Source organism: Pezoporus occidentalis, unplaced genomic scaffold (genome assembly GCF_034315485.1).
Source record: "Pezoporus occidentalis ecotype Australia unplaced genomic scaffold, CSIRO_AGI_Poc_V1 ctg296, whole genome shotgun sequence".
NCBI lineage: Eukaryota > Metazoa > Chordata > Aves > Psittaciformes > Psittacidae > Pezoporus > Pezoporus occidentalis.
The window spans coordinates 280,614-305,926 of record NW_026914896.1 but is presented as its reverse complement, the minus strand read 5'-3'; the positions used below and the strand labels follow the sequence as shown (position 1 = coordinate 305,926).

Here is a 25,313-nt window from a genome sequence, read left to right as displayed (position 1 = left end):
AAAGGTGAAGTTATTCTGTACAGTGTTACAGTAGGCAGAAAGTGAACACAGTTTCATGCTGTCCGTGACCCCTTTGCAGGAAGGATTTACAGGGATTATTACAGCTGTAAGTGGGCTCAGCCTTTTGTCCAGATTATTGGAAGAGCTGCTGCATTTATTGTCAGTAGCTTAGAGGCTTCACAGGCAGCAGTACCATTTTCTTGCTGGGGAATCCTTATGGGCATGTCAAGAATAAAGTCTTAAATTGAATGGACAAACATAGGTTCTATTAATAAGTCCTATGAAATCCAAGAAATCCTCTAAGCCTGTTATTCAGGAGTCATCTAAAGACTTGTTACCAAATCTCAGTAATTAGCGAGCTCACAATCAAATCCTACTGGTTTTCTTTCCTATTGAAATTTTGTTTGCGTTTCATCTCCAGGAAAATGTCCCAATGATGAGATTAACAGGGATATAAAGAATTAACCAGAACGTTTTAAATTCCCATTAACATCTATAAAGGTGTCAGTCTGATTCTTGGGCAGTGGTTTAAATGCTTTGCCCCACCCAGAGTGCAGAAGTCTCTGATATGTCATTTTGCTGAGCCTGACAGTTGGGCTGTGTGATAAACTCTTTTATTTCTGTTCTTGCTAAGGTTGTTTGCAGAGAGGGTGTGATGAGTGCTGAGGGATGAGGAGAGAGGACACATATACATGTTCTGTTCAGAGAGTTTTTCATGATTGCTTCTTTCCAAAGACCCAAAGAAGAAAGAACATGTAATTCTTTTATACTTGTCTGGATTTGTGGATTTGAAGCAAACTGTTGTGTTGTCTCCACGTCCTTTGAATGAGTCAGCTCCATGTGCAGTTAACTTGCTGAGATTTTCAGTTCATGGCTTTGTGGACTCTTTCACTCTTAGAGAAATGATTTTTATTTCTCTTTTTTCTTGAGTGAAGAGGTTTTCTTGATCTGAATAGGCTTCAATTTGGTGAGATGTCATTCTAGATTTTTCAAGGTCTTACCCAAGTGGAGACTGTTCCAGATAAACTGGTCAAACTTCACCATTTGTATAAAAGTCCTCCAGCATGCAAGCTGTGTTTTTAATCATAGTAATCCTTGAAGAAAATCTTGACATTTAATTTCTTTATAAAAGTCCCACCATCTTTTCTTCCTAACATTCTTCAGATCTTTCTGAATTTTCTAAGGAAGTTGTCTACATGCTGCCAGACAAATATTTCCTGATCCTTATAAACAGACTTTATTCTGGTGGTGATCATGCTAACAACTGTATTTTTTTTTAGGGAGTTTGCCATATGCAACGTAAACCTTCACAGAATTACATAAAAATGTAATGAAGGGGTAAATACCCAAAGGTTTGTATAAGGTGAAAAAAATCCCAAGTAAATTTGGCAAAGAGTTTTGTCACCAGAATCAGTTAAGGAATAACCAAGGCTAGTTAGAATCTTCAATCAGAAAGATAACCAACACTGGTAGGAGCTTCTCTAGCCATCTATTAGCTTGAGATACTTGGGGGATAGAAAGCACCTTTAGAAGAACATACTGTTCATACAAAATCTGCAGTGCCTTTTGGTCATACTTAAACTAGTGCCTTTCTCAAACAAGTGTCTTTCTCAAATGAGCATCTTTCTCAAACTAGCATCTTTCTCAAGCAGAACATAGGCCCGTGTTTTTCTGACATAGCTAATGGCTCTAATGGCTCTAATAACACCCTCCTACATCTTTGCTCCCAGCCAACAAACCATGTAATATTTCTTGCACAAGAATATCTCATTGAAAAAAGAAGTATCTTACAAAGCCTGCTTTCCTCATGTAGATGTCATGTCTACACTAAACCTGATGTCCTGTATGAGTTGTTTTCCCATAAGAAGACATTAATTGTTTCTTTGCCTTTTGGACCAAAGGGTCGCTGGTTTTATAACCTGTAAGTTGCATATGAAAGTTATTTTCTGGCTTGTGATCAAGTTCAGGTGAATGTCTTGATCTGCTGTTTTGCATTTAAATTACTACACAGTCCCGCTCTACATCGCATCTGGGAAGCAACAATTAACAGAGGGTTTCCTAAACCACATAGCAAGCCGGCTGTGGTTGTCTGGGTTTCCTTGTCCACGCTGGTACAAAGCAGCTTGCATTACTCATGATTTCCAAAATACTGCACCGATAACCCAGGACTGGGGTTTTTAACTCTGTCCCAGCACTGCTGCAGTTTGCACACACCTCTGAGCTGGGAAAAGACTGGTCTTGAGGCTCAGCAGGACAGGTCTTAGCATCAGAGATCCAGGGAGTGACAGGGCCCAGTGGAAGCAGCACTGAGGTCTCATGGACCATCACTGAGCTCCTTATTGTTGGACTGAGCTAGAGACAAGGTGCTGTGGATGTCCTGGGAAGCATTAGTGGAGGAGTCTCTCTGCAGCAGGATTTAAACTGTGGGGGCTTTTTATCAAGCAGTTTGCTGGGGACATTAGGGTTGGCAGCACGAAGTCCTACCCCTGCACAGCATGGGGAGAGAGACGTTGGGCTGAGCATGAGAACAGGAAAAGGTTGGAAGTGTGCCTGATTAGCTCATTATTTGAGAGACATTCCAGCAGCCTGGAACCCAGTACTAGCTGGTGTGTAGGGTTGAATTTTCTTCTGGATCAAACCTGTCTACTTTCAGACAACATGAGGAAGAAGGGCTCAAACTCAAACTCAAACAGGAATGTGTGACGCCGATGGTGAAGCATGTCCCACATGCTCTCTCCGCCCATGGGGGGAAGACTGTAAATTAATTGAGATTAAGGGCACAGCAAAGCATGTAGCTTTGAGTTGAGTGGCCCGTTGTGGCTGAGAGGGCTTTTCTGAAAGATGGACCCATCTCCAAAGGACTCTGCTCCACCAGCAAGAGGCACTGGGGAGCAGCTTGGTTACAGGCTATGTCATATAAATGGAGAAGGTGGGGTGGCTCACGTGGCTCAAGCTGGAGAGAGATGACACTAGGCTTGTCATATATATGTCATATATGCCATATATGTCAGTATGAACCTATTCGTTGGGTGCCTGCCCACCTTTTGGGTAGGTCTCCTTTCTGAACTCCTTCAGACTATTGCAGCAGCAGCCTGATGTGACTGGTGAACATCTCTGGCCTGGGAAAATGTCCTTCAGCCCCATGAAGATGTGACTCTTACTTGATGGTTCTGGCTTATCCTTCTCAACACCAGCTGCGGAGGCATCCCCCGCGGGAGGGAACGGCATAAAATGCCACTGTGAAAGTAAAACCTGACTTTCCTTTCTCCCAGCTACTGATGAATAACGCTTTTGTGTCATGAATTGTCATGATGGGGTCCCTTGGGCATGGAACGACTGAGGACAAGTTGAGGCAATGCTGTGTTGGTGGGTGATGGCCCTGGTTCCTGATGTCTCAGCCCAGCTGGGTCTGGCAGCAGAACTGGGTAGCAAGGGAAATAGGGACCCTGTAGGAAGCTCGAGCAGAGGGGTGCTGCTCCCATCCCTCCTTGCTGAATCACCTGCATCATGTCACTGCAGGGCATTAGTCACAGAACTGGATTGACAGGGTGACAGCAACTCCTTGCTGCTTCTGTTTACTCTGCTTGTCTTGCTCTAGTGGGCTTTCCATCAGCCCCCACTAGGTACCTGCTGCTGAATGTGTGCAGCACTGGTTCCCAGACGGGGCCTCACACCCTTGGGTTTATTCTGGCGAAGGACTGGGAGAAAGGTCTGTGCTATAAATGGGTACTGACTGGTGAAAACCATCAAGTCCAGATCTGTGTGGGCAGAAGTGATCTCTGCCATGCAAAGCTCTTGCTCACACAGTGCTGTTTTCCCCAAAACACAGCAGCTCCTGGTGAACACAGTGACTCTGGCATGAAACCCTGTGGAGGGCTTGTGAAGTGAGGTCAGTGATACCAGCACATGCTGGAGCTAGGAGGCCAGAGATACTGCCACCAGCACCCTAGGGATGCCTGCAGGGCCTTCATTCTACCTGTCTGCACGTCCATGCCACCTGCAATCCTTGTGGTCTTCATGCTGTGCTCCAGGCAGGCTGCAGCCCACACCAAACCTCTCCATTTGAAACCTCTGATGCTGATCTGTCCTAACTCTCTTTGGCTTGTCTGTGCTGTTTCAGAGGTCGGACACCGGACTCCAGCTCCATCACCACTGGAAAAAGCTAAATAATTACTCCCTGTGCCCCTGTTCTGGCTCTCCTATCCTTACCACTCACACAATAGCCACCTTTTTTGTCCCCTGGGCCCTACAGCCTCTAAGTTTGGCTTGTTAAAGTCATTTATATTCCACCTGAGCCTGCTGTACAGAGTCCTCCCAGACTCACTTGTAAGCCTCTTCTTTTTCAGCCTGGGAATCGCTAAAAGTACAGACCAAAACGATGCCCAAGGCTGGCCCCTCTGAGCATCCCTCTGAGATGTTCCCATATTTGAGAGCACGCTTTGTACAACAAAGTTTCCAAGAGCAGTTTGGGTTTCTTTAACCAGAGCTGCAGCCTCACTCTTGATTTTATATTAGGAGTTACTGAATGGTATCTCATCTCCTGATCCCTCCCAGACCATGAGGTAATCTGCCAGGAAACAGGCTTGATTTGATGTGGCTTCTCAACAAACCCATCTTGGCTGCACTTAACACCTCATTACGATCCTAGCATTTACAAATTGATAAGTTAACAGGGCAGGAGGGGATATTTCCGGGTACAGAAGGTGGCTTGATAGATCTGGGATTCCCCGTGTCCTCCTGGGCCTGCTTTTTGAATATAGATATTGTGTTTATGCTGCACCAGTCTTACGGGATTGCCCAGAGATCTCAGAGATAATTACTAATGGGTCCAAAGCATCTCCAGGTACTTCCTTAAGTACTCCTGGTTTATTAAACTCTACCCACTGGGCTTCAACTTGTGTTCCTCCTATTCTGGACTCTTCTAAGATCCACTTTCTGGTTTTGGTAGCTTGTCCCAGTTAACCTTTCCCTACATCTGAAGGATGGGACATTCCAGTTTTCACTCAGACAATTGCTATATGTTCTCTTTTCCTGTAAAAAAACAGGTCCACATTTCTTCATCTTCTGTTTACTTCCAATATAGTTGAACAGCCTCTTCTATAGAGCCCCTTTTGTATCTCTGATCCTTGCAGGTTCTTCAGCCTGTCTGAGTTTATCCTTGGCTGCCTTTCCATCATGCTCATTGTTACTCACATTGACAGCACTTCCATTGTTGTACAATTCCTTTCTGATTCCCAGGCCACCAATCAGCGTCTGATGCCATCACTGTCATCTCTTACTGTACTCTCTCCCCTGCCCATCAGGACAGGTTTCCTTTGTGTACTTAATTAAGGTCATGTTCATGTGGTTGCAAGAGAATTAAGTCAACACATAATAAGAAATTATTACCTGTCAGATGAAACATAGTAACTGACTCTCTCCTTCTGTTTGAGCCTGTCCTCATTATGAAATTAAATGGGTTAGTTTAAACACCATCATGGCTGGATTAAGCAAACCCTTTTTATCGCATTGCAATGGACTAGTCGTTAGCAAATAGACAATTATCACATAGACAATTATCACATTAGTTTATTGGCAGTAATGCCTTCCGATGTATTAATTTATCTCTTGTGATGAGTAAACACATCCATAATGTCTTTTAGTAGCACACAGGATCTCTTGCACTTGTGTTATTGATGTAGATGTTTTTCCCCTCAAGTGTGCTGACTACTCCTTTTTTGAAACCCATTATCTATGTTTGAAAGCCCATGGTCCTTATTCCACAGCCACACAAGATCCAATAGTTCAAGTGCCGTGGGAAGGCTGGTGTAAGAGAGTTCAGTTTGAGCTGAGGTGTGCATGAAGAAAAACGAAGTTCACTGTGTCTTTTCTGTTGTGGCCTCCTCCAACCTGCAAAACATGGGACAGTTTCTACCTGACACCCTGAGGGCAGCTCTCTGTCCTGTCCCTTTGGCATAAAGGCATCTTTCCATGCGAAGTCATTGGTCAAAACCAGTACAAATGTCATGGAGAAAGAAGTTGTGGGATCTGATCAATGGTGGAACGTGAGGATTCCCCTACGCAAGGACAGTTGTATTTCCTTCTTTCTCCTTTCCTCATCTTGGTGTGCCTTTACCTTACAACTTTCACTGTGGCAGGAAACCCAGGTAGAGCAGAGATCATTAACAATTCAGATGGTTGCATGATCCCAACTTATCCAAGGGTCTAGGACAATTTGCAGAAGTCATTTGAAAAATGTGGCTAGGTCTGGTCTACCTTCATAAGCAGATCTGTGCTGGGGAAAGCAGAAACACTAAAAGCAGGTCCACTATTAGGACTGAATCTGTAGCATTGGTGTGACGTTGTTTCTGGAGGGTTGTCTTGCATGGGCAGGCAGGGGACTTAGCTTCTCTGCAGTGAAGATAGGTCAGCCATTCGCAAACATAGAGACAGGGAAGGAGGTACGGTGCTGCAGGGGTGTGAGAAGGTCTAAAAGTAGTGACTGTGGGAACCAGCACAAATAGACAACAGATGCAGTTGGGGTGGAGTTGCTCAGATGGAAATCTACCTCCTCTTAGCTAAAAAAGTGTAAACAGGAAGATGCTGTAACTCATTATTTATTTATGTTTTTATTTATTTATGTTTACTTCTTGTTGGACAGTAAGAGACAGATTGGATGCCTGCATTTTACTTTTTGGCTGTGCATTCACTGGGGTACCAGGCAAGTTCTCTCTCATGATCCCTGCTATAATCTCAAGTTCCACACCCATGAGTTAGTAGTGTCTATGGCCACTGGTATGTCTCCTCTCAGGACCTCCAGGGAGAAGAGACAGAAGAGAATCAGACTCCAAGCCTAGAGTGGGGCACAACACATAACTTTAAATCCATTTACTTCTGTTTATCGCACTTTAGTCCTATTTATACCAAAGCCATTAAATATGTTCATTTACGTTTTATGACTGAGCTAGTGTTATAATATGGACATGACCCAGATTTATTCACAGCTACAAAACAGGTATGGTAAGAGGATGTAAGAGTAGATTCTGCTTGTTAAGTCTGAGATTTTCAGTCAAAGCTAGTAAAAACACTAAGTATGAAGGTAAGCAGATGATTTTTGTAAGAAGGCAATGCAATAAATGTGGGTCAGTTTTGGAAATCTGGGCTCAGACATAGTTGGCAATGCTTTGAAAGTTGGTTGTATGAGATGTTTTAGATGCTTGAGGGATGGGAACAAAAAGGGCTGTAGCTGTGTAAAATAGTACCTCTGACAGATCAGTCTATATTTAAATTGTTTGTTCTTTATGAATGGTTGAGCTCATTCCAGATGAACAATGAGATCTTGACAGAATGAGAGACTCAGGAGAATACAAGGGGATGTTGGAAAGTAATAAGGAAGAGTACTGCTCCTAAAAACAATGCTGTGACCAAGGGCAAACAATGCTCTTGAAAGGACCACAGCCACCAAAGAACATGTCTCTTAGCTTCTGTGATGTTCAGGCTGCACAAACTGACTCCACCATTGCCTAGAGTCACTGGGAAGCAATTTATGAAGAGAACGGGCACAATAGGCTCAAAAGGTATCAGTGTGGTGGTTCAGGTGTCAGATAAAAGACATTTGAATGCCTGCCTGACTGAAGAGCTTGGAGCAAATACTCTAACTCCTGAACTTTAATCTGCAGTATAAGGAGACTTCCTCATCAGACTGTGGCCTTCCAGACTGATCATATCACAGAGACACCCTGAAGCTTCCAGAGTATTTCCTTGGGCTAGATCTCTTTTTCTGAGGTGGGGATAGAACCAGGAACTAGATCCTGACACCAGGATTGAAAAGGAGACATCGTTATGTCACTTTGTCTCAGAGCAGAGCAGTGATTATCTGATAGGAGAGGCTTGTTTGCTGTGCATCTCTTCTGAGGAGCCAGGCAGAAGTCACAGAGCAGGAGATAAAAAAGAACAAAGTGTTTGATGGTTGCTTTGACATTTGTTTGCTGTCATGGTGAATGCTGGATGAAATGCAGGATGGCTCAGAAATAGAGCTGCACTGAGACCTGCATTGCCATTTCAAGGCAGCAACACATGGGCTCTAGGGAGTCCTCTGGCTTTGTTCTGTGGTTTGTAGAGGACATTATATCACTGTACTTTTTAGATTATGCCTGATTGGTTTGGGGCTCTGGTTGGAAGAGAGGAAACAGCTTGAGGGCCCCATGAGCCCCAGGCTATAAACCAGCTTGGGTCCTGCAAGCTGTTGGCTGTTGCCATTGACTTGTGCACATTCCTGCTCCTCATCTGGCTTCGTGGCATATCAGCTGCCCCATCTTTCGCTTTACTGAGTGATCAACTTGCGTAACTCCCTTGGACTAGTATGTTATAGTCACTTACATTAACTAAAGACCCCTGAAAGCAGATGGGTTTGGACTTGTGGATCCTGCTTTTGTAGGTCAGAACCATTCTTGTTCTCCTGAAGGCCTATTTAGGGAAGTTTATCCAGCTTCCCTGGGGATGTGAGTAGGAGAGCTGCTCAGGCTGCCGGCAGTGTATGCTCCTGGTTTTGAGCTGACCTGCACAGAAAGTCACCAAGGCTCAGAGGTACCTGGTGCTCTGCAAGTGGCCCAGCAGGAGCCACAGCCCCAGGCTTCCAGGTTGCTCTTTCAAGCCCTCATAGGGAAGGTAGTTTTCCATGTCAGTATAAATCTTAGGTTGCAGTTTGAGGTGTTTAAGGTCGCTAGAATGCCTAAGGGATTTGGTAGGTCCTCTGAGGTCAAATGGTAATTCGGAGGCACCTGTAAATGCCTGAAAACCTTTGTAATGTAAACCTCTTCATCATCCGTGGCATGCATTTCCCAAAGCCAACCTCTTCTTTCCTCCACGAATCTCTAGGACACAGCCCATCTTTCTCCCAAAACTATGCTCCTACATATTTTCTCCTTCTCCCTTCCCCGGTACCTCTTGCAAATCCCAACTCTTCTTGATCCAGCAGTGTGAGCCCTTCACCCCTACTCTGAGATGGGTGCTGAGTGCCCTTCAGTGCCCCTCATCCCTCTTCAGGTCCTTCCTAAATCGGTCCACTACAGTTTGCCTGGAATCATCTCTTTTCCAGTAGAGTTGATCTGTTTAGCTCAATCAGCATGGGCAGCCCTAAACACCTATCCTATTAATCAGAGGATATCACCCATGTGGTCCTTGTTTGTGGAATACCCACCTTGCTCCAGTTCTCTGATCACCAGCTGGCTCAAAGTCCAACCTAAAACTCATTCCCACCATACTGCAAGAACTTGACAGAATATGACAAAATACTAAGCTCAGGTTCCTCTCAATCTGTCTGCAAAGTAAGTCCTCTAGTCCTGGATGTTCTCCCTGCCTTTTTCTCTCCTGCCCCTCATGTGTCCTTTGTTACTTTTGACAATGAGGTTTTCGCAGACACACTGAAGATGGATGGTGCTTGCAACAACTTTTTAGTCATTCTCAGCCTGGCAAAGATGAGGTTTTGCTCATCTCCATGGACTTCTGTTTACATGACTTTGACATGAGTATGGCCTAATTCGGCCTTGGCCCTACCGTGTCAGGTGCCTTTGCACATGCACATACACACACATACACATACACATACACGTGTATCACTGTACAGGATTAACTGGACTCTACACCTCTATCTTTATCAGCCATCATCCTCCTTCTGAGTCATGGCTGAGGAAGATAAGCAGCTGGTTGTGCTATTGGCTTCATGATAATAAGTAAACAGTAATTAATATTTTGCAATCATATAGCTCCTAGAATTGGATGATCTGAAAGCACTTAATTAACATTAATTAGTCATCACTGCATAGCCCACATGAGGTAGATAAGGTTTTATTGTGCAGAAGGGGAAACTGAGGCAGAAAGGAATACCAGGATTGGGCAGGTTGAACTTTTGTTGGAAGGGTTTGCAGAGCCTTGGTACTTCTTGAAGCTTGCTGTGGCCCCATTTTGAAGACACCAAAGGCAAAATGAGGGCTAAAATCCAGAGGACAAAATCCTGCCTCCTCAGTGTTCAGGACAGACCCTCACAGGGTTAATTGAGACCTCAGTTCCTGCCATGTTGTGCCTGTCCATTGTCATGGTTCTTCCTACTTTTGATGCTCTTTGATACTTTACAAATCACAAAGACTCTAATGCAGCAGGTGAGATGGGCATCTAACAGAGTCAAAACAGTGGGGTGGGTCTAGACCTTGGCTGGATCTGGTCTGATATCTTAAAGACATTCCTTTTATGTAGATATAATGTTTGCCAAACCATCCCAATGACTTAGGAATCAAAGTCCTTGCAGAAGTGTGTAACGGCCAGCTGAACGGCCAGATATAGATCAAAGTGTTTGGGTAAAGGAAGATATGTCTAGACATTGAGTGGGATTTACAAACTCACACCAATGTCTCACATATGGGGCTTGATTCAGTTGCCTAAAAGTAGATGTTCAATGTTCTTTGAGATGACCTGGGTGCCCTTCCTGACCTCTGGCTGCTCTTTGGAAGTACAAGGCTCTCCTGAAGGCCCCAGGTCAAATCTGCCAATCAGTTTAGATACCTCAGGCCACTCAGAGACACATAAGATAACTGAATTGTGCCCCAGATGTCCACCTTAATGGCCTATGTTGTCAGCGCATGTCCAGCATGTGTTTCACAACATCTGAGTCCGTTTCTCTAGGGACATAGCTCTATCTCAAATACTGACTAAAGTGATGTGAGCACCCTCTGGAAAGTCTTTGAAGTTCTCTGGGTTAGAAGTCTAAGTACTTTGTTGGGCCAGTTCCTGTATTTACCTCCCACTTCTGGGACTGGAAAAGATCTCTGCCTGCTGGTACTACAACTGTGCACTAGGAACAGGGTCGCTTCAAGACCTACTGTTCCATCCCGCAGCTCTCAGTCCCCCGGTTGTCATCCCTAGGGCCCACTGCACACTGGGTGTCTCCTCCAGTATCCTTTTCACACCAATGTTGGCTCTGTTGAAACCAGGAGGTTTAAAACCAAGTCAGACACTGGTCCCCCAGGGTTGTCAGTTGTGGTCCTGGTTTCCTCTAACACCAACCGATTGGACTTCATTACTTGCTTGTGTATGTGTCTTGCCCTGTTCTAGAAGGTCTGCATGCCAATGGTATGAGAAGACCAAGGACAGCTGAGTGTCTCCATACTTCATAGCTGAGTGCACACAATAACTGAGTAGATCTGCTTTCTTCTCCATGAACCCTTGAGCACCTTGGCAATCTCAGTCAGAGAGAGGCATACACCAGGGAACCTGCATGCTATGGGTACATCATCTTTTCCAAGAATTAACCTTGCTCACTAATGATTAATGTGACTGACCTCTTCTGAGAGGGTTAAATTGACAACAGTTTGTATTTATGGTCTTACTGTCAGTATACAATGCTGGTTTTCAGTGTGAGCTGGCCTTGATTGTACAGTACTGGGTCTTCTGATTCAATGGACCTGGGGAGCATCAAACTGGGACCTACAAGACTTTATTCTGTGGTCAGCTGAAGAAGGGGTAATGCCTCCTTCCCATGCTCCCATCACAAGGAGTGAAAGGACCTGGATGAACAGCTTCTACTGGAGGGTGATGACTGACCTGAGAAAGCCAAGGTCATGATGGTCCTTTAGAGTGGAGTTGAACTGTTTGAAGACGCGTGAAGGGCAGCAAGAGGAAAAGAGAAGATGCAAGAGATGCTCATTTGTTGAGTACTGCCTGTTGCACACCCCAGAGGAGGGAAATATAGTGGGGACTGTATTGTCATGTGTAAACTCAGAGAGGTTTTTTTAAACCAAGGCTGTGTGGGTGAACTTCAGTCTGGCTTTTTTGGATGGAAACCTGGACTTGAAAGCCTTAACAACCTTCTTTTAATGCATGCATATGGAGCAATTCTCTATGGTTAAAAATCCCACCCAACCAATCAAAACACAGGTCTTACTCAGTCCTTATGATTCATTACACCCCCTCCCCTTCCACTGGAGCAGAAGCCCAGGATAACTGATCAGAGGGAGGTCCTGATCTTTTCATGATGTGGGGCTGAAACGTGTTTTGCCTGAAGGTCTTAATGAGTATTTGCTGACAGCGGGGAACAGGGTGAGACTCATGCCTCTCTTGGGATTCAGTGCCAGAGCCTGTTGTGGTTGATACGTGCTCATTTTCCCAAATCAGTTCCTCTCTGGAGCATCTCCTCCTTCCCACCCCAGTCTTTTTGCCCTCCTCCATGTGCTCCTGTCCAGTCCAGGGCTCCCAGCCCATTAAACCCTGAATTAGTGCCTGCTCCCTGACTCTTTGCTCTTCTGCAAGAACAGTACCCATCTCCCTTTCTTAATGGCAGACCCTTTACCTGCTGAGTCTCACCTCCCAGTTTTAGCTCTTGGTTTAAAATGCCTTCATGCACAGCCTGCTGGTCCCAGGCCCTCTGCTGCTGAGTCCCTTATCAGCAGCACACACGCCTCCTCCCTGGCCCCTGCTGTACATGCTGTGTCACCAAGGCCACCTCTCTCTGCAGCCCTCCCATCTGCCTCCTGTCCCTTCCCATGTCCTCCACAGGCTGGCAGTCCCTGTCAACGGTCCAGCCACCACTGAGTTCTTCCCCATTCTTGTCTGTCTTTGTTTCTTTTTGGGGAACCATGAGGTGGTCTCTCCAAGAAAGGCTTTCCATGGCATCACACTCCAAAACCCATCGTAATCCCTATCCCTTTCCTTTCTGTCTCCTTGCCTTGTCTCTGCTCTAAATCCAAGAGCTTCCCTTGACTTTCCCCATGCCATTGTCAACAGTGTTCATTTCATGGTGTACTTGTCCCTCAACCCCAGTCTGGGTTTGCTGCCTCTCAGATAATCCTCTTTCCTCCTAGACACCATCTCACAGAGAAGAGCATGGTCAGGGAAGGCTGGCTGTCCCTGGTTTTCATTGCTGAAGCCCACCTTCTGCCATGGGGCCGTCAGGAGCCTGGGGGAACAGACCCATTGTTTCTATGGGGATGGTGTGGTGACCGTTCTTGTCCTCTATAGGAGCTTCAGGAATTTTCAATAAAAAGGTGGATGAATTTCATGATCTCAGGGTTGTCTCATGAGCAAAAATCTGCCAAATCTCTGCTGAGGTCACCTGAGCAGCACCTGGATCGCACTGGTGTGGATTTTCAGCAGTGGGCAAAAGCGCTTACCTACATCTCTGCCTCCTGACCATGTCTCAGTCCCAGATCCAAGGCAGGGACACCAGAACTTTAACAATTACAGTTTTAAGACAGGCAAAAGCATAGGTGTGTTAGAAGCCTACATCTGGGAGAGCTTGAAGTTGTCAGAGACAGCATATATATGGTTGAGGTGAACAAACAAGACAGAAAAGGTTCAGCCTCAGCAGTGCTTGTTTGGCAATGCTATGGGCAAGCTTGTGATCTGAACAACAGGCTGTGCTGGCAGCTGTGCTGATAAGGCACTGCAGAAGCACTTGTGAAGGCAGAAGTTTGGGCCACACAGACGAAAACAACCTTGGACTCTTTCCCCAGAAATGCTTGCTCTGTGACAGGTCCCTCTGCTGTCCATGCCAGGTGGGCCCTTGAGCACCTAGTGCATCCCAATCACATCCTTGCAGTGCAGGTATAGCTTGGAAGCCACCTCTCCCTGCCCTGCCCTGGGCATTTCTCCGGCCATACCCCCAATCTAAGTGGGCAGGGGGACCAGTATCCATGCCTCCTAATGTGAGCAGCCTGGGCATGTCCGAGGGAACACATATGGTGCGAAGGGAAGGTGGGTGGAAGATGACTGTAGGAGCCTGCAGTGGAGGGGATAAGGAGAAAAATCAGCCAGACCTGCTGGGTTGGTTGAAATTCTTGTTTGGGGCTTGACGGGGTGTTTAAGCATATTTTTCATCTCCTTTTGGGATCAGAGAAGTGTCTCTCATCTCAGTGCATGACCTTAAAAAGGCATGCTGTCCTTTGCACAGGGGGAAATAGGGTGCCCATGCTCTGTGCTGGGGCAGTGAGTGTCCCTGTCTTGAGGGTTAGCTCAGTGCCATGCAGCTCTGCAGTCAGCAAGAGATGACTCTCCCCCCAGGGACTGCCATTATGTAAGGGAGGGGAGGCAGGTTTCCCAGTCATAAAGGTGTTGCACAATTAATTATTCTGGCTTGGCTCTGGATCCCTGGAGCTCAAGGATGCCACACAACATGAGTAGTGCAGCACAGTCTCAGCCCGGTTGAGCCTCAGGCTAGCAAATCACTTCTGCTAGCGTCTCCCTCTTTCCACTGATGTGTATGCTCTTTTCAAAGGGGGATGTGACGAAGCATGCTCTGGAGCAGCATCATCCACAATCAGTGGGCAGCTAGAAGGATCTTCCAGCTCTTTGCACTGATGTCTTCCCTTTATCCAAAAGACACCCCCCTGCCGAGCCCACCTTGCCCCTGGGTAGCCTGCACTTGTGCTGGGGAAGTGTGAATCCCCAAGCCTGGGCTTCTCATTTGTATTTGTCTGGCTAAAGGCTAAAAGCCATTCGGCCTGCCATGCCTTTCTCCTGGAAATTAAAAAGCTGGTATCTTTCTCTCCACAGTGGTATTTGTACCCTGTAATCGTGCTGCCTCTCCATCTTCCCTCTGAAAGGCTGAACATGATGAACTCTCAGTTTCTCCCTGCAAAGGCTATTTGCTTTACCCTCAGGTGAATTTCCTGGTGCTGTCTTCACTGCCTTTAACTTTTTAACATGCTTTAAAAAGCAAAAAAACCTGAAAGCCCAGAGCCCTGCACTTGTCTTGGCTGGGTGCAGATACTCGTTCATCTGCCATCATGCAAGGTCCCCTTTCCCTCCTCTCCATGCTCTCCAGCAAACCTCCAACTAGTGGATATCTACTACATAAGCAATTTCAGCGAGAAGGTGGGACGTGGCAATGCAGCCTTTTCATTGCCATGGCCTTTCTAAAGCTGGTCCAGGTGGCCAGAGAAGCCTCAGGACAGGAGAGGTCTGTGCTGGCTGTTCAGCTCTTGCAATTACATGCCGATTGCATTCACAGTCCTGCGATGGGGATACAGAACCAAAACATCATTATTATTGGAAATTCCAGCACTAAGAAGTGCATTGCATGTCCACGCAGATTTCTGAGCAGGGCTCTTTGAACTTTATTGCAGCTAAAATTTTTGTAGCCAGCAAAAGTTGGCTTTGGTACATGAGTAGTCTCTGCTTTTCTCCTCCTTCTTTCCCATGAAAGAAGGCAATACCTAAAGTATAATCCTAGGCAGTGACCAGAGCTCTTAGACATGCTAGAGCAGAACCCAGACATGTCTAAACCACTTGCAGTGCTGCTCACAAGCCAATGGTGCAGAGCACAAGCTGGGGAGCATCCCGGAAGCCAGGGCAACGAAGTTTTAGGAGCCCAGTTCTCTACTGCAGAAAGGTGAAGACACACCAGTTTACACACACAGATGATTTAGCCCAGGATTCCTTATTATATAAGTTAACAATAACCTTAAGGTGTTGGTTGGGAGCACATTCGTTGAGTGATGCATTGTCCCAGACACAAGAATGGAAAGTTGCCTGTTTACTAAGTGGCAAAACCGATAGTGATGAAAGAGAAAGTTGAGTTGAACAGCTCCAGCAGCTGGAGGTAATAATGACAGATGTGATCATTTACTGTGGAGGTCCATGAACTGGTTTAGAGTTTCACAGCCCAGAGTCATCCTCAGGGCACTGCACATTCCAGAAACATCTCCAAAGCACCTTACGGTAAATGGTATCACACAGAAGGCAATCAGGGCTGGAGTCAAGGGTGCAGCATTCCCCCCTGGCCTCTGACTAAACTCCATTTCAGTAAGCAAATATTAATTCCTTTCTCGAAATGGGGCCTCAGGAAGAGTTGCTAGCAATCTGCCCTGGCTCCTGGGATGCTGTCAACAGGCCTTTGGTGTGGTCCAACTTGAAGCAGCCCACCAAGATGTTTAACCTGAGTTTAGCTTCCTGGGACACTGGTAGTGTGCAGTCCTGGTGCCACCTCTGGGACATGGGTCTTTATGAAAGATATGTCCAATCTGAGGGGTACCTTGTGTCTCCAGTCTGGTTATCATAGAATCATAGAATAGTTAGGGTTGGAAAGGACCTTAAGATCATCCAGTTCCAACCCCCCTGCCATGGGCAGGAACACCTCACCCTAAACCATGTCACCCAAGGCTTTGTCCAGCCCAGCCTTGAACACTGCCAGGGATGGAGCATTCACAACCTCCCTGGGCAACCCATTCCGGTGCCTCACCACCCTTACAGTAAAGAACTTCTTTCGTATATCCAATCTAAACTTCCCCTGTTTAAGTTTGAACCCGTTACCCCTTGTCCTATCGCTACAGTCCCTAATGAAGAGTCCCTCCCCAGCATCCCTATAGGACTTACCATGGGCTACAATCCATGGGTACACACTGCTGCAGACCTATTGTCTCTTGGCTGGACAGAGTTCAGAGTCTGAACAAATAGTCTTGGCCCATTTCTGAATGGGCTGCTGTGGCCACACTTGGGAACGATGTTAGAAACAGGTCCCAGCACCACCAAGGTGATTCCCTCTGCTACAGCTTTGCCTTCTCACATGTCCTGGGCCTGGATCCCTGTGCTCTGCTCATTGCCTGTGGCCCTTGGCTGAAAATCCAGCAGTTTGCTGGCTCTTCACATGAGCTGGCTCCAGACAGCCAGTGCCTGAAGGCCTGCTGATCTCAGCCACCACCCTTACACCTTGGTGCTGTGTCCACAAGGCATTAGGGATGCACACTGGAAGAGCTGCAGAGTGCCCTGCTTCATGCTGCAAAGCCGCCTGTTCCACTGGGGGACATATAGATGACATAGCTCCTGCCTCTTGGGGATCTCAGAAGCGCTGGAATGGCAGACCCCACCTGAGGAAGACTGCTGCCTCTCCTCCCCCTCACACACATTTGGAGAAACAAGGCAGGAAGTTTGCTATAGAGGTTAATAATAGGCTTGAGTTGTGATTTCCCGTGATTTCTTTGGCAGCAGCACGGGCCAAGTCTTCCTGGCACATTCCTTGTAGAAACCTTCCACAAATGAGTGGCATGTCTTAGTCCTCCACAGTGGTCTGCACTGGAGCATCCATCCCACCAGGTCTTCTCTGCCCCTGCACCCTTCCCTTTTCATTGCTGATGTGCCAGGCAGAGGGATGAATGAATAACACAGCGGCCATGCCAAGCCTCACTCCCTTCCTTCCACTCACCGTCATTTCTGACAGCTGAGTGTATTCATTGTGGGAGGGGTGGGAGAGCATGTGTGGAGGCAAGGCTGGTGCCTCTTCATAAGGGTTTGCAAGGCTAAGTGGATGCCCTAGATGGGTGCCTGCAATACATACTCCCCAAGCCACAAACGGCATGAGTGTAAGTGATGTTATCTTGCCTTTCAATAATAGGCATCCAATTTGCTGACTCCAGTTGCCCAACCCAAGTCTGATTCAGGTCTCCGTGGGCTTCCTGCAGGATGTGGTGGCAGGAGGGGTGGGTGCAACGTCTGAGCGGCTGGCTTGGGAAGCAGGGGTAGACATCAAAGACCCATCACCAGCATTTCCCAGCAGGGGCCAGGGGGGTTTCACAACCCAAGCCTGGAGCAGAAGAATTGGTACATCAGTGGAAGGTTAACAGGCAAAGAAGGAGAAGTAAGGGAGAAGTTCTTTGCTGTGAGGGTGATGAGGCACTGGCACAGGTTGCCGAGAGAAGCTCCATCCCTGGCAGTGTTCAAGGCCAGGTTGGACAGAGAGTTGGATGATGTGGCCTAGTGGAAGGTGTCCCTGCCCATGGCATTGGGGTGGAACTAGGTGATCTTAAAGTCCTTTCCAACCCAAACCATTCTATATTCTATGATTCTGTGAAATGCTCCCTGTCCCCAGAGGATACAGAGCACCTACGTGGGAAGCCCCAGCCACACACAACAGACTTCCATTGACAGATTTTGTTGGGAAATGATTTCCCAAGCAGAGCATGTGGCAAACTACCTTGCTACAGGGTGGGCATTTTTGCACCTTAGCAGCATTATCCTGCTCTTACCACCCCACAGAGCAAGTGGTGCAGTAAAGTGCCTGTGATGGGGAGACTCAAGGATGCTGTCAGCCTCAGGAGGGGCAACCTCTCCTTTCTGTGTTTTTTGACCACCATTGCTGCTCTTGGCACCTTCCTGTTACTCCTTCTTCTCCAGACTGGAAGTGAACAAGAGCTGTGGTGCGCATGGGACTCCACCACTGGGATTTGCTGTGAGGACTGGATGTGGCAGATGTGGGGCTGCAAGAACCATGGGATCCATCGCCTCTGCATCCCAGGAGGAGAGGGATGCAAGCGTTCTCCATGGGTGGAGGGAGAGGACCGCTTGTTCATCCCTTTGGGACACTCCATTCTTCCCTTCACCCTGTGCTGCTCTCAGGTCTTATCCTGCTCTCACTGGCAGGGCTAGGGTTTTCCTTGCCTAAGGGAAAAGGGGTGTCTGACCCCAGGAGGAAGTGATTGGAATTGGGGGATGCTGCCTATGCTATCTAAAAGTGTATTGGCAACTCATAGGAAAGCATCTATTCTTGTCTGCCTGCCTGCCTGATTCCTGGACCTCATCCTGTGCCAGGGAAGGCAGCTCCTGTGGCTTCTTGCCTGGCTGTTCTCAAGATCCATCCCTGCCTTCAGATGTTAGGGGTACAGGATGACTAGAGAGGTCTGAGTGGGGCTGCATGTTGTCAGAGGGATTGTCCCTGCCATGTCCTCCCCTCCCCTTCCACAAAACACTTTTATTCGATAGTGGGTTTCTCAAGATAAAACCCACCCATGTCTTTGGTCATGAAGCAAACTGGGGCTTGGATTTCCTGTGTCCACACATGTGAACTAATAAATATGTTGCTGGGAACAAGATTATCCCCATTTCAGTGGTCCTAGTTTAGGACTGAAATACTGAATATCTCCTACATCCTATTTGGCATCTACTTTGATGACTCTTTCAGTATGGAAATATCTACTATTGTTCCTTCTGGGCAGGCAAAGAAAAGAAGCCAGGTCATTTTTCTAAGGAAGTGTTGGCTCTTTTCCCATGGGACATTCCAGGTCAGCTGCAGGGTCAGTAAACTAATACAGCTCTATTGAAGGGAAGAGAGAAGACAGTGGCTCTCATCGCAACAGCATTCAAGTTCTTTGATTTTCTCCAGTGAGATCAAGCTTTCATTGAAGCCTTCAGAGCAGTATAAATACTGTTCATACAATCATAGAATAGTTAGGGTTGGAAAGGGCCTTAGGATCACACAGTTCCAACCCCCCTGCCATGGGCAAGGACACCTCACACTAAACCATCTCACCCAAGGCCTCGTCCAACCTGGCCTTGAACACTGCCAGGGATGGAGCATTCACACTTCCCTGGGCAACCCATTCCAGTGCCTCACCACCCTCACAGTAAAGAACTTCCTCCTTATATCCAATCTAAACTTCCTCTGTTTAAGTTTTAACCCATTATCCCTTGTCCTGTCACTACAGTCCCTAATGAAGAGTCCCTCTCCAGCATCCCTATAGGCCCCCTTCAGATACTGGAAGGCTGCTATGAGGTCTCCATGCAGCCTTCTCTTCTCCAGGCTGAACAGCCCCAACTTTCTCAGCCTGTCTTCATACAGGAGGTGCTCCAGTCCCCTGATCATCCTCGTGGCCTCCTCTGGACTTGTTCCAACAGTTCCATGTCCTTTTTATGTTGAGGACACCAGAACTGCACACAATACTCCAAGTGAGGTCTCAGGAGAGCAGAGTAGAGGGGCAGGATCACCTCCTTCGACCTGCTGGTCATGCTCCAGGCTAGCTCATGTCCCATGCTTACTGATGTCTCTGCAGGAGCTATCAGGTAAAGGACACTGTCCCTCTCTGGGGAGGGACACTCATGGCGAATTGAGTGGTGGATGCTCATGTCTGTTCAGATGTTGGGTGTTGCATCCACTGCACAGCCCAGCCCTCTTGTTTACAGCTCTGTTATCTTCACAGCCGCTGGCACTTGTCTCAGGTAGCTTGTCCATGCCAAATCCCTGTTGCATTATGGAATCTCAGAAATGCCCATTACTATGCAGTTCCTTAATGCCTGTTTGCTTAGGGATGATGTTTAATACTTAAACTACCCAGGAGAAAAAAATAAAAGTAGGCCAGCATGGAAATTCCCTCAGGATTCAGGTTGGTTTAATATAAGTTGAAGGAACAAATGTCCCAAAGAGGACAGCAGACTCTGTTGTCATTTACAGCAAGTATAGGCAAGCTTATTTTGCATTTGCAGAGGTGGATTTAGGGAGAGTCCAGATGAACTGGTAAAGTCCTTTGGCAGCCCTGAAGTCACAAGAGGTGAAGAGTCTATTTTGGTCTAAAGGTGCTTTTACAGTTCAGGAGCCCAATTCTCCTCTCTGAGGGTGCAGGTTAGTAGGAATCCCCTTACAGAGACCATATGAAGGCATTGCAAGACTTGGGGGTACAGAATTCGGCCAGGGTACAGAAATTGGGGGAAAAGAGTTAACTGCTTCAGGGAACTCTATGCCTCTTTTCAGATTTAAGCTCGTATACTTTCTGCCTTTGCATCTCCTTGGAAAGGAAAGCATCTTCCTGGAAAATATCTACAGGACGTCTATGTTCTTATGGTTTCTACGCTCCATCCTAAACTTGTCCATGTTTGGTTTACCTCTAGTTGCACTTGTGCCAACATAAGCAGTTCTTTTGCTTCCTGCTGTAGTTATTGACAGTGGTGTGTTCAAAATGGGCCTTGGCTTCAATCTATTACCTTATTTGAGCACTTTTGGCCCATACTGGAAGGAAGAGACTCCATTCACCTGCTTGTCCTTCTGATATTTCTTTGCACCTCTTCTTCTTTCAGTTTGTCTTTCTTGAGCATGGATGATCTGAAATTCATGTGGTATTGCAGTGAGAGCCCCTGCTGTAAATTGTGGAACAGTATTGAGACTTCCCTGCTCCTACTGCAAATACCTTACCCCATCTACGGAACAAACACCTTTGCATTTTGCAGGTCTGCACCTCCTTAGAGACTGGGGGCTGGTTACACTGACTATGTGTGTCTCTCTCCACATGGGCTAGTTGTTTTAGGATTCCATTACAGCCAACAAAGAGACACTGCTAAAGTCATCACATGGAGTAGACACCTAAAATGACATCTAAGTGCTTTTTTTCTTAAAGTGATTGTTTCTCTGCCGAGGGACCTCTGTGATGAGACTACCTGTGTTTAGGTGGAGAACAGGCACACTTTCCATTTCTGGACACATCCTCACCTGGTAGGGAAAGTTCTTGTCATTGCTCCTGACTCACACTGTGGGCTGGTGAAGTTTCACCCCATTTCTGTGTCTTTTACCTTCAGGGTCTTTGAACTCTCCTGCTGTAGCGTGCAGCAGCAGCAATATCTCCAAGTCAGGACTGGCTCTGCAGCTCTCAGAAGATCAACTGTCACACAGAGCAGTTTACGGGACAAGCTCCTGCCCAAACTCTATTTCAGGAGAGCTGTTTATAATAGCTTTCCTTTCAGACGTGTTATTAAGAAGCTTTCTTCTGGAGCAATTGGTTCTTTTCCAGTGTACAGTAGTTATTCTGGTATGCAACTGCTTAAACTGGAAAATGGCTTCTCTACAGGAATGGCATGTGATGAACGATGTTTATTCCTGTAAACTGGGAGCAGCTTTAGGTTGAGGAGGAAATCAGACATGACAAGGAACTGCCAGTGGGAACGGGCTGTGGGCCCATGCTCCAGTGTAACACTGGGTTGTGTCCCTATGAAATACTTCTGAATGGTATGAGGTATAGACTCAGCTCAGGGTCACCCTTTCCTCCACTTGGTCCTAACCAGTGGATTTCATGAAGAGCTGTTTTCAGGGATTATACATATCATTCCCATTACTGTATTGTAATTCAAGTCCAAACCCAGTTTGCCAACTTCCAGAATTCTCAGAAGACTTAGATGTCTGAGGAACCTAAATTAGGCTTGCAGTTTTACCTTAAGTTTTTCCAAACACAGATGCCACCAACGACCCTTTGCTGTGTAGACCACCACAGGTCCCTGGAGGAATTTCTCCATTTCTCTAACTCAAGGTGCAGGACTAAGCACGGGACCCAGACATGAAATGACATCTGGCTATGTAAATCTGGAGAATGAAGGCAGGATGTTGAAATCACTACACTCAACCCTCCAGCTAGAATGGTTTAGAAAGCATTTAAACTTCCTACCCACTCACTTCCTACCCTGCCTTGCTAGGCAAGCTATAATTTTTATATTTAATGAAATCCTCTGAACAAGTCATTGTATTTCTCTGTTGAGTAGATCATGGGAAGGGGATGGTCAGAGGTATCTTCCAAAGGGATATTGCACAAGGATGAATCCCATCATGCTTTGACCCAGTGACCTCTCTTGGCATAACGGCTTTCGCACCAGGTGACCCAGCCACCAAGTGCAATGAGTGACTCATTACAGACTGGTGTAATTCACGCTTTTCTCCTTATTGGATTGCACCATCCATCCTGGGATAGGTGACTCAATTTGGCTTGGATAAGATATGGAACCTATCTGTCCAGGTTTATCTATTTGGCTGCTTGAGAAGAAGTCTGGCAGCTTTGTTAAACTTGGTTTTTAATGGGAAAAGTTATGTTGCTGGAGCCTCTTAAACTCCTCCTGCAGAAGCCAAGGAGTTTATGAGCCTGAGTTTATTTTGCTTCACAAGAGCTGTTAGGAAAACAGCTGAAGGGGAGCAGCCAAGGATCAGTTCTTCCTTTAAGGTTTCACCTGTGTCTTTCCGCTGGAGTGGAGTGACAAGGGAGGGAGCCAAGTGGCAAGGCTGAAACGCAAACAGCAAACTTGGAACCTGGGTGTTAGTTTTGGAGCTAGTCTAGAAATAACAGTGTGAGCACAGTGAGGTTCTTGTGGCACGTTGCACGGTTCTGCAGGAGAGAAAGGAAAGGAACAAAAAAGTGAAAAACATTACAGACGAGTGCTCTGTTGGACCAGGGTCAGAGGGTATGGGTTCAAGTCTTGGTTTATTCTAGGTATTTCCATATTTGTTGGTCTCAGAAGATACTGGAAGAAAAGGTAGAGATCTATGGAAGGAGCACAACAGACCAATGTCTCTGACTTCCCTGCTGAGCTGATCTTCCTTTCCAATTTGAGTTTCTTCTGTGTAATCATGAGTTTCCATAAATTAAAGTATTACATTGCCCCCCTCAAAGTCTTGCTTTTTTGGCACTGTATGGACTGAGAACTGTAGTTCACCCTGGGCACTTTTGACACCTGATGTCTGAATCATGCCATGGTTGACAACAGAAGCCCCTTGTTTGAGCTTCAATAGCTTTGGCATGATCACCAAGAGGTGAGGCATGGGTTCTTGGGACAAGAGTTTTGGAAATGTCCTTTCTTTGAGCCTTTGTGCTGTGAAAGAGCATCTTTGAATGTCCATGCAACACTAAGGGCAGGGATGCCTTGCTGTGTCCACCCAGCACTAAGACAGTCCAAAAGCTCTGAGGGCCCACCTTGTTAATTTTACTTGGTTTAATTTTCCTTGTTTGCTTCTACTGACCCGTGCACACCTTCTAACCATCAGGACGGGTACCAGTACTCTGCGCACCAGTTACTGCAGGCCATGGGCTTGCTTGGAAACCTATTGCTGCTGACACACACCTTTAAATGTTTTATGCTTAGATCATGAGCCCTTGGAGTCCAGCTGCATGGTGTGACCAGGCAATCCCTGCCTCAGCACAGAGAAGCTCCAGCACTGGGGGCTTTCAGCCCTCACCCGCACTTTGATTAGTTATTGCTTCTGAAAAAAATCTTCCGCTTCTTCTAGTGTTGCACCACTGTCCCTTCCCCAAGCTCCTTCCTAGATAATAATACGGCTGTCTGTTGGGAAAGCAATTGCATAAGTCTCTATTGCTCATTTTAAATCACTGGATCTTGGGCTGCAGTGATTCACCCTCACAACGCCCCAAGAAGGGAATCCGGTGTCACTCTCTCCAATATTCTGATGGAGAAGCTGAGGTGTGGAAAGGTGAAGGATTTGCTCAGGGTCAGGCAGTGAGTCAGTTGCAAAGCCGGTATCGGAGCACCCACCCCACCCTGGCTCCTTGGGCTTGCGTCTGTCTAGACTTCTCCAAGCACCAGCTTTGATGCTGGCGTTACCACCATCTTCTACCATCAACCTGGGAGCCTAGACATCTCCTCTCCCTTCACCAGTCGAGAGGAAATGTCTGTATCCTCAGCTCGTAGCCAGAGGGGCTCAGATGCTGCAGACAGGAAAAATATACCTACCTGGAGAACATCACACCTCTCCATGCCTCTTGCTCCTCACCTGTCTCTGTCTGGTCTCATGGCCCTTTCCTCACCAGGAGGGGAAGAACAGGATCCAAGAACCCAATCTAAATAAGTCTGAATAAAACTACACCACATAACACAGCATTTGTACACTGGTGGTTCAGCAAGTGGCAAAACAGCCCACAGACCTTAGCTGAGGAGCTGCCAAATGGGATAAAACCAGCACACAGCTTCACTTCTATCTGTGGGGTGAAAAGGATGGAGTAGACTATAAAGGAAAGGTGAATGCATGAGGAGGAGGAGGCTGTGGATCCTACACTGTCTGGGTGATGTACAGCAAGAGGCTGAGGGGAGAGGTATGGAAATAAGACGAAACATCGGTGTCCTGAGTACTGGTTTGCACCAGCCACAGCAAGCACACATGGGGCTGATGGAGTGATTGCTAGTTCAGAAGACCCCACTGATGATGGCTACAGCAGTCTGGATTTGAGCATAAAGAAATGAGGAAAGTTTCCTGTTCCTGTAATTGTGTTTGAACCTGAGTGTTTCCCTGCATTTGATTCCTCACACATTATTGCTTTCTTACTGGCATTCCTGACTCTGCTTCTTGGGCTGGCTGCAGTTTCTGTGTGAAATAAAGGTTCATTCACTGCTGCACCAAAAATCCCTGCCTTTTCAACAGGAAAGTTGATGGTTAAATAAGGGGAAGAAGAAAAGCCAGCCGTCTGTGGCTTTGCAGAGGAGGCAGGGGAGCAAATCCAGGAAAGGGGTCTCCTTCAATGCTCCAAATTCTGCTCTGCTGCTCTGTGTCAAGACCTGGTGAGTCAAGGAGCTCAGGGAATTTTTACTGCTCACTTAACAGAAACCAGATGCCACCAGTGGCACGCATCCTGCTAGCAGCCCTTACCCCAGATGGTACTGACTGGGACAGCTTTCGTTCAGGCCCTCCCATAGAATTGTCCCAGGGTGACATGGGATGTTACTGAGGATGAAAAGGCAGGAAGGTTTCGTTGCTGATGACGCTCAGTGAGCCTGTGGGCTCCTTGTCAAGGTCCTGTGACGGGAACTGGCTCTGCACTGGG

General features: G+C 46.8%; 1 protein-coding gene across 1 annotated transcript in view; it reads left to right on the top strand.

Moving 5' to 3' along the window:
* Positions 1 to 25,313, top strand: part of LOC134167729 (phospholipase A2 inhibitor gamma subunit B-like) — a 140,241-nt gene that overhangs the window by 63,022 nt on the left and 51,906 nt on the right. The window lies entirely within an intron of this gene.